The 13547-nt window shown below is 48.1% G+C and overlaps 1 protein-coding gene across 3 annotated transcripts in view; it reads left to right on the plus strand.

Annotated features, from left to right (window-relative positions):
• The window catches only part of SOCS7 (suppressor of cytokine signaling 7), a 34138-nt gene extending 27857 nt beyond the window's left edge, over positions 1 to 6281 (plus strand). For all 3 annotated transcript variants that reach the window (XM_012765958.2, XM_012765959.2, XM_012765960.2), the window contains one exon: positions 500 to 6281. The gene's annotated coding sequence lies outside the window, so the exon portion shown is untranslated. The remainder of the gene's footprint in view (positions 1 to 499) is intronic.
• The last annotated feature ends 7266 nt before the right edge of the window (positions 6282 to 13547 follow it).

Below are 13547 nucleotides of genomic sequence, written 5' to 3' on the forward strand. Positions count from 1 at the left end.
CCTGGGGGATTTTGTGCCAGGGTGCTTGGAGTCAGGGTTCAGAGTGGTGGCTAGAATAGTACCTGTCTCAAGTCAGGAGGTGGGAGCCACACTGGCCTTTGTGATTCTATGTCAACCCTCTGCAGTAGCCAGAAGCTACAGAAGTGGCTGTTGCCAGCAGGCTCACAAGGGATTTCTCAGAGGCTCAGGGAGAAAGTGGGTGGGAAATTAAGGAATATGGGAAAGAGAATGTAGGCAATGTGGTAGGATATATTTGTTAGTTATTTCAGGACCTTGTTTTGGCATCCAGGTCACAGGCCCCTCAGACTACCCCCTACAAAGGCCATTGCTGCATCTCCAGCCAGCTATAGTATGTGATGGAAACATCTTGCTATCGAGGCTCCACTGTCCTTTTGAACTGTGCTTCTCTTCCACCAATGGCTAAGCTATTCTTTTACTCTGTTTTGGTCTACTGTTTCTACCTATTATAATTTTCTGATTTTTTTCCTTTTTTGATTAGGCATTTGGTTGCCAAGCTCCAGTTTTAAAGAACCAAATGAAGCTACCATGAAAAGAAGAGAGAAGAAAAACAAGAGAGAAAAGGAAGGGTTGGGATTCCCTGTGCAAAGACTTTGGTTCCCCTAGGCAGCCCTGGGCTTGGAAGAAGCACACAACCATAATTCTCTGAGTGGGGGCTCCACCACTCCCACACCCGCTCCCGTGGTGTCCTGCAACTGGATGAGCTCCTTTGGAAAACTGGAAGAAGTCTCAACACTGTTTGTTTTTCAGAACTTTTGTTTTTGATATTTGCATTTCTTGGTATAGAAAACTTACCTCGAAGGCAGCTGGGGTTTGTGCCCATTGGATTGGATGTGGTGCAGAGAGCAAGCAGGTCCAAAGAAAGGGCAGGGAGGAGAGGAGAGGAGACAGTCGCCAGGCTGGTGCCAAAGGCAGAGTTAGGGCCTCCGCCATGGACCTTAAAGAAGGCAGGAGGAGCCAGAGGAGTGCAAAACAGGATTGGAAGTGTCTAGAGGAAGGAGAATCTGCTTCTCATTGCTGTGGGTAGCTTCAGTAGGAGCAGGAGAGAAAGGAGAGTGGGTGGTCTCGAAGAGAAGATTATTGGACAAAAACTGTCAAATGGCCTTTGCTGGGGCAAGTAGTGACTCCACACATCCTTTCCTTTTAAGGTTTAGGAAGCTGATTTTGGAATCAACTCTCTTGGAAGCTGTATTAGTTTTGTTTTGCTTAATTCCTTAAGCTCTGTGACTTGAAATTAACCCCATTCTTCCTTCACCCTTAGCCCATTGCCCCTGGAAATAACTGTACATTTCACTGTGGTCATGGTGGTATCATTGCTATTGCTTCTGCCAGCTGTCAGGACAATAGTATATCTCATCACCTGAGCAGTCCAGAGCCAATCACAGGCTGCTTAGATTAATGGAGCATTCTTCTAGAGTCTTAATGGCAAACATATCCACAACTTAGGAGTCATTGTTACTTCCATGTGTCTGTCAGCTAGTGAGAGGGAATGTGGAGGAAGATGAGAAACAAAACTCTGGTAGGTTGTGCTCTTCCTAGAGAAAGCTCTCTAGCAACTCAGCCCTAACGGGATTTCCTTAGATCAGAGGAGGAGAGCATCACATCTCATGTTTTTAGGTTTATCATTGTTGTCCTATTTCTGGGATGGGAGGTGGCAAGGGCTCCTTTATTTTCCTGTGTTCAGTCTAGCAAACCAGACATTTCCTGCATCCAATCTGTTGTCCCTCCATTCATTGGAAAGTCTGTTAGGTGCTGATCTGAGAGTCATATTTCAGGTAGATGTGGAGGAGGGGGGGAGAATAACTTCAATGGTCTTAAATTGTTTCTGCAGCTGGCTGTTGCCACATCACACAACGTTATGAGTGTGCTTTCCTATAGTGTTACTCTGGGGACAGGTTGCTATTGAAATGTGACAATTGAGCTGTCAGGTCTTTATTACTCTTGCAGTAAGTTTTCCATGAGACTGCCTCATTTGGGTTCCCCATGCTTGTATCTGCCTCATCTCGTGAGATAAATAATGTCAGGTTTGTGGTTTCCTGATGGGTTGGGTAAGGCCCCAGTGTCTTGGTAATTTATAGAACTGCTTTGGCCTTCTGCCTTATGTCCTACATGGAGTGACCAGTCTTCCTCCTAGTAGCTGAACAGGGAGGAAACTTGCATCATTACCTGGCTGTAAAGAGGTGGCCTGTAAGATGAGCTTTGCAGCATAAACACAGCCCATATCTGATTTGTCATGTGGTACCTCTTCTCTCCTTGGCTTCCGTGACACTATTATCAACCAAGTAAGATTGTAATCCCAGAATTGGCTTACCCTGTGATTCTTGCCTCTTGAGAGTGAGTACATGTAACTCTCCATTTTCCAGAAAATAGCACCCCACTGTAGAGTCCGAAGTCTGAAATCCATTATCCTCAAGTGGCTGGTATGCAACCTGGGATCTTTTTTATTTGTCCCATTTCGGCTACCCATAATTTTAAAATGATTTTTTGGTGTGTGTTTGCCTGGCTTTGGGCTAGATACTGTGGGAAACCTAAGAGGTAGAAGATATGATCTGTGGCCTAAAGGGAGCTTTTAGGTGCCTGCCACACATGAAGCAGTTGGAGAGTGACTCACTGGCAGAAAATCAAGGACTGTCTTTAAAGATGCTTAGAGTGGGTAAGATCGGGATGGACTGGATGGTCTGGGAAAGTTTCGTGCCCATGAAGCTTCGGGTTGTAGGTGAGGGCTGGACAGTGAGATGAGACACGAGAACAAAAGCAAGGATGCAGAAATCTGCATGGTGTGGACTGAAGAGTACACAGTCCTCTTAGAGCAACATCGATAAAGAATCCTTTTCCAGTGCAGTGGTCTACACTGAAACTTCAGTCATCAGACTGGTCTAGATGGTGAGGTGGAGCCCAAAGCTGAAAGTCGTCAGGGCTCCTGCCCATCTCCAGGGGCCTCACTGCTGTCAGCTCAGGCCGTGTGAGAGAGCCCCTGCACCCCCACGGGACTGGGCTTTCTGCTGGAGAATTCTGTATACTCAGGTACAAAACCAAACCAGCTGAGGAGGCATGGCCCAACCTCACCACCCACCTTTCTCCTCCTGGGGAGGGTAGTGTTTAACTGTGATCTGTCTGTGCTGAAGTTCCTTAGTAGAGTGGACCGCCAAACAGAGCAGCACAAGAGGAGACAAACTGTCAGGGTGTTTGGTGTCTCCATGGATGGCTTTGCATAGAACATGTTAGGTGAAAGGGAGGTGTGGGGCTCAGCCCGTTGTGCAGGTGCACCCTGGCTGGAGATGGAGCCAGGAGCAGCAGGGCCGGCGGTCAGCACTTGCCCTTCTCCTTCCTTACCAGGCCCGCCCTGAGTTTGCCAGTGCTGTGCAAACTGCTGATTGAATGCAATCTACAGGGGGAATGCATTCCTTTCTGGTCGTTGTATTTTAAAGTCACAAACTGGAAAAGGCTCTCACTTCTAGGGACCCACTGTTAATTTCTAGGTTGTGGGTGGGTGATGTCAGTAGCTCCAGGCCCTGCATGTATAGCCATCACTTGTTTACGACTGATCTACTGTAACCTTCCTCAGGTTGGGTGTGAACCAATGTGAGCTAGTGACAACTACTGCTACAACTTGCTGTTACTTGAAATGCGTGTGCTGTGTTGGGTGCACAGGAGTTAGGAGGGGAGGGGCTTTGGTGGATGAAAGCTGGCTCTTAAAGGAGTTTGGGAGCATTGGTGATGACCTGGGCCTGGTTATCTGCCTGTGCACAGATAAAGTGAATGTGACACCCTGGAACGGGAGCTGTGGAGGCACATGGAAGAGAGGCTTGGCCCAGGGGAGCTAGCCTCCATGGCTCCTGCCCCTTCCTCCTCTCCTGATTCTCACTTGGGCTGATCATGTCAGCCACTTCTTGAGGGTGGGAATGATGAGGAGATAGCTGCAATTGTCCCTGTAACACATCCAGGAAGAACTGGGGAGCAGGGGGTAGTTAGAGTTCTCAGACCCAGGGTGAGAGACCACAGTAGAGCCAGAAGTGCCCTGGGGTGCTGCTGGCCTTGTCAGCCCTCACCCCTGGGCCCCCAGAAGAGCGTGGCTTGCTCAAAGCCCTCTGGTCCCAGCAGAAAGTGGAGAGAGGGAGGGACGTTTTCCTTAGGTTAGATCCTTTCAGTCCCTGCTGCCTCTGCCTTAGTTGTGGAGCCCTGAAGTTAGCGGCTAAGGCCCTGGGATGTAGCTCTGTGGCTGCTGGAAGGAGATCTGAAAGTCTGTGTGCATGTGCACACACGTGTGTGTGTGTGTGTGTGTGTGTGTGTGTGTGTGTGTGTGTGTGTGTGTCTTCATTTGCAGAAGTCTTGCTACCAGTTGGGATGTAGAGAGCATCTCCACTGGGGGGAGACCTGCATTTGTTTTCCACTTTTAAGAGAATGACATGCCCCCTGTCCACAAGGGAGGAGCTTTTGAGTTAGACATTTTCCCTATGGGAATCCTCTTGGTTTGGTTTGTGGGAAAGGGGGGAATGGATAAGTGATTTTTATCTCTGATTGTCAACACAGCTGTTCTTACACTGAATTTGTGCTATTGCATACATGTAGCCATCTTTCTTTTCACTGCAGCAGTGTTTATCAGTAGTTCAAAATGATTTATTTGCTCCTGGGGAGTAAAACCTTTTTTATTAAAAAAGAAAAAAAAAAAAAAAGAAAGTGTGCCCACACCTACACTCAGATAGCTATAGGATATTGGGCCACAAAGCTCAAGCCTGCCAGTCCCTGTGATATATCCTGTTTTGACATGGGAGCCTTCGTGCTCAGCACAAAACTACAGGAGGTCTTGAGAAAATGGAGAGTGACGTCTCGGGAGCAGTGAGATGGGGGTCGGATCAGAGAGTCGGGCACTAGGGACTCAGGTACTGCAGTTAGGAAAATAGAGTGATGAGTTGTATTTAAAGTATTGATTCTCTAATCTGCCAGCAAAACACCTTCTTTACATGCAGATTTCATATTGTCCTTGTCCTTTTCATTGCTTCTCGACCTTTCTGGTAGGTGTCACCAGTTTCTTCCTGTGTCCCTTCCTGTCTTCTCTACAGCTTCTCCCATCCCCTCCTGCTCCCATCTACCTCCCAGGAAGCCAGTCCTGCATGCTGAGTTTGTGACATGCCTTCGTTCCCATTTCATCTTTAAAGGGTTTAGAGGGTACTTGGAACCACTCCCTTTCCCTTTGCTCCCCCTCTTCTGCAATGCCAGGAGACATCAAGGGGCAGGCAGAAAGCAGCCAGCCATGGTGGGAAGACATGCGTGTTTGGTTGCAGCTGGACTGCGATCGTAGTTGCTCCTGGAGATAAGAGTGTAAGGAAGGCTTAGGACACGCTTGCTCAGAATCCAGGATAATCACAAACCACACAGCCCCTCTCAGAGCTGCATCCTTAGCTGCCTAGCCAGCTCGAGAGCGGGAAGGCTGGTCTGAATACTCCATCTCCGGTGCTCCCTTGGACAGGGACCTGCCCCTCACTCTTAGGCCCAGAACCTTGTCCAAGGGACAAGCAGGGTCAAGGCACCACTCTGGGTAACCCGGTTGTTGCAATGCCCAAACTGGTGCTGCCCGTGGCATAGCCACTGCTGTACATTTTTGGTTGTTTTTTAAGAAACTTAATGAAGAGGGGTGTCATTCTGGGCTCGGGGTGGTTGCCAATTCTTCTTCAGAAGGGGAGCCACACCCCACTGCAACCACTTCTGTCCACTTTAGCGCCCCGCCCTCCTCCAAGCCAAAGCGTGGCCTGGCTTTTGTCTTCCCATTCAGTTGTCCCCCATTACCCTCCCTTTTTGTGCTTAATTTATTAAAATAGTTGCTGTATAATTTATTTTCATAAACTATAAAAATTACTAAATGGTTAAAATAGACTTGCAGGCCAATCTTAAATGGGGTGGGAGGGTCTGAGGGTGGGATGGGAAAGATGTTTTGATATAAACGAAACAAATGCACTTTGGGTGTGTTTTGGTATTTTTCTGGGGATGGAAGGGGTGGGCGTTGGGATGTCCCTGTAGATTAGTTCCAGAATGGGGTGTCTGTATATACTGTATTAATAGGCATGTTTGACTCTTGTAAAGGGACATTAGTAGCTGCTGCAGGTCCTGTTTGGAAACCCCACGTGCAATTCCAAGTTTTTTGTAAGTGTCAGTGCGGGAGACATTTGACTCTTGTGTTTGTATCTCCTTTTTATGATTGCTGTACCGACCCATGTCTTTTTGGGGAGGGGTGAAAAGAGATTTGAAATAAAAATGTTTAGAAATTATTTGATGTTATTGAGGTTTGTGTTTTTCAGTCCCTCTCCCATCTCGTATGACTCCTCACCTGCCCCCGTAGGGATCTCGGGGAGTGGAGAATCACGGTGGTGTCAGCCAGTCAGCACACAGGCACTGGTCTGGTCAGAATTAGGCATGTTGGAGCATTCCTGAGGCTGATGGCCATTGCTCAAAGCTGCTGCTCCCCCAGGAAGTGCAGGAGAATTCCAGAGAACTTTCTGGGGCCAAGTGCCTGTGATCTTTTGCCTTGGTGAGCAGTTGTGTGGGAATCTACCTAGGGAGATTTCATATTTTACGATAGTAGTCATTCCTAGTATTTACCTAGGCTGGCCTCAAGGTTTTTGCATAAGTTTAATGTGCATCCCTCCTGTTGCCTTTCTAGCACATTCCTTCTTGATCTGTGCTCTTTGGAGAACCAGATATGTTTCTCTGATTGACAACTGTGTGTACACGCATACCTTGCAGATACTGTGGGTTCAGTTCCAGACCGTTGAAATCGAGTATTGCAATACGAGTCACAAATTTGTTTTCCCAGTGCATACAAAAATTATATTTACACTATCCTTTAGTCTATAAATGTGCAGTAGCAATATGTCTTAAAAAATGTAACATACTGCATGTATCTTAATTTTAAAATATTTTATTACTAGAAAAATGCTAACAATCATCTGAGCCTTCAGCGAGTCGTCATCTTTTTGCTGGTGGAGGGTCTTGCCTCAATGTTGATGGCTGCTAACTGATCAGGGTGTTGGTTGCTGAAAATTGGGATGGTTGTGGCAGTTTTTAAAAATAAGACAAAGACATTTACTACGTTGATTGATTCTTCCTTTCACAGAAGATTTGTCTGTGACATGTGATGCTATTTGATAGCATTTTACCCTCAGTAGAATTTTTTTAAAAATTGGAGTCCAGCTGGGCACGGTGGCTCACACCTGTAATCCCAGCACTTTGGGAGGCTGAGGTGGCAGAATCGCTTGAAGCCAGGAGTTTAAGACCAGCCTAGGCAACATAGCAAGACACCCCCATCTGTACAAAAAAAAAAAAAAAAAATCTGGGCATGGTGGTACATGCCTGTAGTCCCAGCTACTTGGGAGGCTGAGGCAGGAGGATCACTTGAGTCCAAGAGTTTGTGGTTGCAGTGAACTGTGATCCTGCCACTGCACTCCAGCCTGGGCAATAGTGCAAGACACCATCTCTTAAAAAAAAAAGATATGCTGCCATCCAGGGTCTTTTCCATTTATAGAGCACAGGCAGAGTAGATTTAGCATACTTCTTAAGGGCCCTAGGGTTTTTGGAATGGCAAATAACATTGGCTTCAACGTAAAATCACCATCTGCATTAGCCTCTTACAAGAGAGTCAGCCTGTCCTTTGAAGCTTTGAAGCCAGGCATTGACTCCTCCACTCCAGCTATGAGTCCTGGATGCCATCTTCCAATATAAGGCTGTTTCTTTTTTTGCTTTTTGAGACAGAGTCTCGCTTTGTTGCCCAGGCTAGAGTGAGTGCCATGGCGTCAGCCTAGCTCACAGCAACCTCAGACTCCTGGGCTCAAGCAATCCTGCTGCCTCAGCCTCCCGAGTAGCTGGGACTACAGGCATGTGCCACCATGCCCCGCTGATTTTTTCTATGTAAGTTGGCCAATTACTTTCTTTTTATTTATAGTAGAGATGGGGGTCTTGCTCTTGCTCAGGCTGGTCTCGAACTCCTGACCTCGAGCAATCCGCCCACCTCAGCCTCCCAGAGTGCTAGGATTACAGGCGTGAGCCACCGCGCCCGGCCAAGGCTGTTTCATCTACATTGAAACTTTGTTTAGTGTTGTCACCTTCATCAGTGATTTTAGATCTTGTGAATAACTTGCTGTAGCTTCTCTGTCATCATTTACTGCTTCTCCTTGCACTTTTGTTTTATGAAGGCGGCGGCTTAAACTTCATGAACCAACCTCTGGTAACTTCAGACTTTCTTCGGCAGGCTCCTCACCTCTCAGCCTTCATAGAATTGAAGAGAGTTAGGGGATTACTCTGGATTAGGCTTTGGCTAAGGGAATATTGTGGCTGGTTCCATCTTCTATCTGGATCACTCAAACTTCCTCCATATCAGCAATAAGACCATTTCACTTATCATTTGTGTGTTCACTGGCGTAGCTCTTTTTTTATTTTTTTTTTATTTTTATTTTTTTTTGAGACAGAGTCTCGCTTTGTTGCCCAGGCTAGAGTGAGTGCCGTGGCGTCAGCCTAGCTCACAGCAACCTCAAACTCCTGGGCTCGAGTGATCCTTCTGCCTCAGCCTCCCGAGTAGCTGGGACTACAGGCATGTGCCACCATGCCCGGCTAATTTTTTTATATATATATCAGTTGGCCAATTAATTTCTTTCTATTTATAGTAGAGACGGGGTCTCGCTCTTGCTCAGGCTGGTTTTGAACTCCTGACCTTGAGCAATCCGCCCGCCTCGGCCTCCCAAGAGCTAGGATTACAGGCGTGAGCCACAGCGCCCGGCCTGGCGTAGCTCTTTTAATTTACTTCAAGAACTTTTCCTTTGCATTCACACCATGGCTAACTGTTTGGTGCAAGAGGCTTAGCTTTCAGCCTGCCTTAGCTTTTGACATGCCTTCTTCACTAAGCTTATGATTCCTAGCTTTTGATTTAAAATGAGAGATGTGCAATTCTTCCTTTCACTTGAACATTTAGAGACCATAGTAGAGTTATTAATTGGCCTAATTTCAATATTTTTGTGTCTTAGGGTATAGGGAGACCCTAGGAGAGGGAGAGGGATGGAGAATGGCTGGTCGGTGGAGCAGTCAGAACAAGCCATCTATCAATTAAGTTTGCCATCTTACATGGGCGTGGTTCATGCCTCCCAAACAATTGCAATAGTAACATCAAAGATCAATGATCAAAGATCACCATAACAATAACAATGAAAAAATTTGAAATATTGTGAGAAAATACCAAAATATGACACTCAGCCAGGGTACCACCTTGACTCATTTGGGGGAATTGACTGCAATTTCTCTGCATCCGAGGGAGGCATCGTGAGAGGAAACCCTAATTCTCAGCTATTGCATTTCCATAGGACTGATTAGGAGGAGTCGGGAAATCCCTGATGGTCACAGTCAGCTGGTTCTCAAATCAGAGGTCCGCAGCGTTAGAATGAAACAGTATCATATCAATTCTCATAGCCATTCTATGATGGCATTAACTCTCTATTAAAGTGTTCCTCTTTGGCGGGGCGCGGTGGCTCACGCCTATAATCCTAGCACTCTGGGAGTCCGAGGCGGGCGGATTGCTCAAGGTCGGGAGTTCGAAACCAGCCTGAGCGAGACCCTGTCTCTACTAAAAATAGAAAGACATTAATTGACCAACTAAAAACATATATATAGAAAAAATTAACCGAGCATGGTGGTGCGTGCCTGTAGTCCCAGTTACTCGAGAGGCTGAGGCAGGAGGATCGCTTGAGCCCAGGAAATTGAGGTTGCTGTGAGCTAGGCTGACGCCACGGCACTCACTCTAGCTTGGGCATCAAAGTGAGACTCTGTCTCCAAAAAAAAAAAATAAAATTAAAGTGTTCCTCTTTAAGGAAAGGTGCCCCAAATAATGAAGTGTGAAGAACATTACAAGAGAAAATGCTTACCTCAGAATCAGCTCTAGGGCCAGGCGGTGGCTCACACCTGTAATCCTAGCACTCTGGGAGGCCAAGGCAGGAGAGCTCTGCGGCTCAGGAGTTTGAGACCAACCTGGGTGATAACAGACCCCCTCTCTACTAAAAATAGAAAATTAGTCAGGTGTCGTGGTTCGCACCTGTAGTCCCAGTTACTAGGGAGGCTGAGGCAGGAAAATTGCTTGAGGCTAGCAGTTTGAGGTTGCAGTGAGCTGTGATGACACCACTGCACTCTAGTGCAGGCAACAGAGGGAAACTGTAAAAAAAAAAAAAAGAACAAAGAATCAGCTCTAGAATTGCTCTAATGGCTACCACCATTTTCATTTGGGCAGCTTGTCAATCACAAGGGATCTTTGCTTACAGCACCTGGACCTAGCAAACGCCGTCAGGAGTATATTAGGGTTTGATCCATTGATTGATTGAGACAGGGTCTTGCTCTATCACCCAGGTAGAGTGCAGTGGCCTCATCACAGCTCACAGCAACCTCAAACTCCTGGGCTCAGGTGATCCTCCTGCCTCAGCCTCCTGAGTAACTGGGACTACTGGCACATACCACGATGCCAGGCGAATTTTTCTACTTTTAATAGAGATGGGGTCTCGCTCTTGCTCAGGCCGATTTTTTTTTTTTTGAGACAGGGTCTTACTCTGTCACCCAGGCAGGAGTGCAATGGCAGGATCATAGCTCACTGCAGCCTCAAACTCCTAACCTCAAGTGATCCTCCTACTTCAGTCTTCTGAGTCACTGGGAGTATAGGCTCAAGTCACTGTGCTTGGCTGTGTGCATATTCTTGAAAGTAGAGACACTAATTTTCATCATTCAACTTGGCATCATTCCAATTGGATTTATAGGGTTTATTAGGAAAAATAGGTACTAGTCCCCTCTGACATGGGGGATACAGTCCAGAGAAGGAAAAACATTCTTTTGGAGACAATGGGCCCAAAATAAAGCTACCCCTCCCAGCCTGTTTGCTCCCATACCTAAAACTCCCTACTACTTCATCTCTCCATCACAGAGGCTGTCTCATCTCACCTCTGCCGTGGGGTGTCATCATGCACAGACTTAACTTGCTTGAATTCAGTTATAAGCACATGGCAAATAATAGCACGGGAGAGTCCCTCTCCACTCCATTGTGTGTCTCCCTGATTGAAGATGAGATGGCAAAAACGAATTCTCTGTCTTTCTCGGTTCCCTCTGGCCTCTCATAGTGTGAGCATCTCATGCACGAGGATTCCACTGCACATTTGCACCACATGAATTCTGAAGACCAACCGTCTTCTTTGGTGCTCAGCCAAAAGCACAAGAGTTGATTCCAGCTCAGGAAAGGCGCTAGCTGGGCTATTGTTGGTCTTTAATGGAGCCCTTTCCTGGGAGGTTTTTGAGATGAATTGTGTAGCTCTATCCTGTACGTGGATTCCCCATGGCAGCTGGGACTTCATCATACATCTCTCTATTGCCATAGCCCCGCTAAGCATTCCCCTTTTTGTACTTAGATAATTTCAGCAATTTCCCAGCTGGTCTTCCTGCTTCCTGTTTCCCCTTTCCAGCCTGTCTAAGTGAATATGTGCTTGCGTTGCATCTTTAGTTTAAAATCTTTGATGTCTTTCAACCTATAGGAGGGAATCTTCGCCCCTTGGCCCTGCCTTCCGATGGTTTTCCTCCTCCCTGCCGCATAGGCTGCTCTCCGCTCACACCGTGGGGCCTGAAGTCCTCAGATGGCACCCCCTCCTGCCACTCTGCCTTCCCTCATGCTCTGCCCTGTTCCTGGAGGACCCTCACCTGTCGCCTCTCCACCTGCCAAATTCCTGCTCATCCCTCAAGGCCTTGCTCCAGCGGGGTCACTCTGTGGAATTGTCACTAGCCACATCTAGCCAAACAAATGGCTCTTTCCTCTCTTAAGATATTTGTTCATCTACCTCTGCCTGTTTGCTTGACAGTGGCCTCTATGAGAGACACAACGCCTGTGTCCTAGTCATCTCTCCCCCTACGCCAGGGCCTGGCACAACTGAATAGATGTGCCAACACAGTAGTGAGCTCAGGAGACAGAATCACCCCCTTCCTAGGAAGGTTGCTAATTTTCCTTGGTCTCTAGTCAGCCAGTCCTTGAACCTGGATGTTCACCTTTCCCACAGGACAACTTGACTGTATAGGGGTGGGTTCCTTTAGTCACTAAATGTCAGTCTTCAGCAGAATTTTCTCAAGGGATTGAAATTTTGGTGGGTGGACTTGGAGTGTGAATGGCATGATATAGTAATAACTCAAGACACTCTAGAGGAGGGATGTGGACCGCTTCCTCCTGGCATCATAGAGGATGGCAGAGCCGTCGCCGCCCTTTGGATGGAACATGCTGCTGATCCAGGTCAGCAGGCTTGGTACAGTGACACCTGCTGCCCCCTGCTGAGTTCCCAGGTAACAGAAACCGGCACTTCAAGAGAGCTCAGCCTGGAGCACCCCTTCTTCACACCCTGGACTTCTCATCTCATCACATGGGGGGTCAAGGCCTGGCTTTAGGCATATTAAACTCTTACTGCTCGTGGAGGGTGGGCTCTGTGTTTCACTCATCTTCCCAGATGCCCCCCCACATCCCAGGGTGCCTTGCACACCAAGGGACCCCCACACACACCCAGGGGTAGGACAGGAGCAGAAGTGGCAGTGGGGAAAGGTCTTCTGGGTTGGAGTCACCTTTGGGCCTGAATGGGGGACAGGGAGGACTATATTGGGATGGGAATTTATGCAGGAGTGATTTTCAGTAATGCCGGTTGAGGGGACAACCTGGGACGCGAGTGGCGTCTGCAGGAGGGGCAGCAGGGGTGGCGCAGTGGCTCTTAGCCAGGGCTTGGTGAACTTGAATCACTGGGACAGCCTTTTCACATGTCACTCCTGGAGACTAAGACACCCTCCTAGAATCCCAAGGAGTGGGTGGGGGCTCGGGGACAGTAGGATGTGGACAACACTTCTCAGCTACACTGGTGGGTTCTTTGCTGTTAACACCCTGGGGAGGCCCCTGAGTGTGAGTCCCGGCTCTACTCCCTGCTGGTTGCATGGTCTTGGGCAACTTATTTAGGCTTTCTCAGTTTGTTTTCTCCTAAAAGGGAGCAAATGAGATAATGCACGTAGAGTGTCTGGTCCAGCTCCAGCACTCAATAGCCACGGGCCATTATGATTGTTATTGGGAACTGTTTTGAGGAGGACTGAGAGTTTGTTGTCTTCCCAAAGGCAACGGAAGAATGAAAAGACGTCAGGACGCCCTCGCTGGAGGCTGCAGCGAGGGTGGGCTGTGGGGAGGCAGGGAGGAGGGAGGGAGCAGAAGCTGCTTCCAGGTGGGCAGGGCTCTGGGGCTGGCGGTGGGAGTGAGAGGAACCAGGTGAGTTGTTGGGCTTCTCCTGCCACCTAGTGGCTCCTCTGGGCTAGGCCACCCAGCTGTCCCCTCAGGTCTGGGCGGCTGTGGGGCGAGGCTAGGTTTACATATTCCTAAACACGGTATCTCCAGCCCTCTTCTGCTCACCCTATTTCATGTCCTGCCCCCTTAGGGACCCTGGCCCATGAGGCATCCTTCACCTGGCCCTGGTGTGTGGGACAGGACCCACCTCTCCAGGTGGAGGGAG

This window comes from Microcebus murinus, chromosome 18 (assembly GCF_040939455.1).
Source record: "Microcebus murinus isolate Inina chromosome 18, M.murinus_Inina_mat1.0, whole genome shotgun sequence".
NCBI classification, from domain to species: Eukaryota; Metazoa; Chordata; class Mammalia; order Primates; family Cheirogaleidae; genus Microcebus; species Microcebus murinus.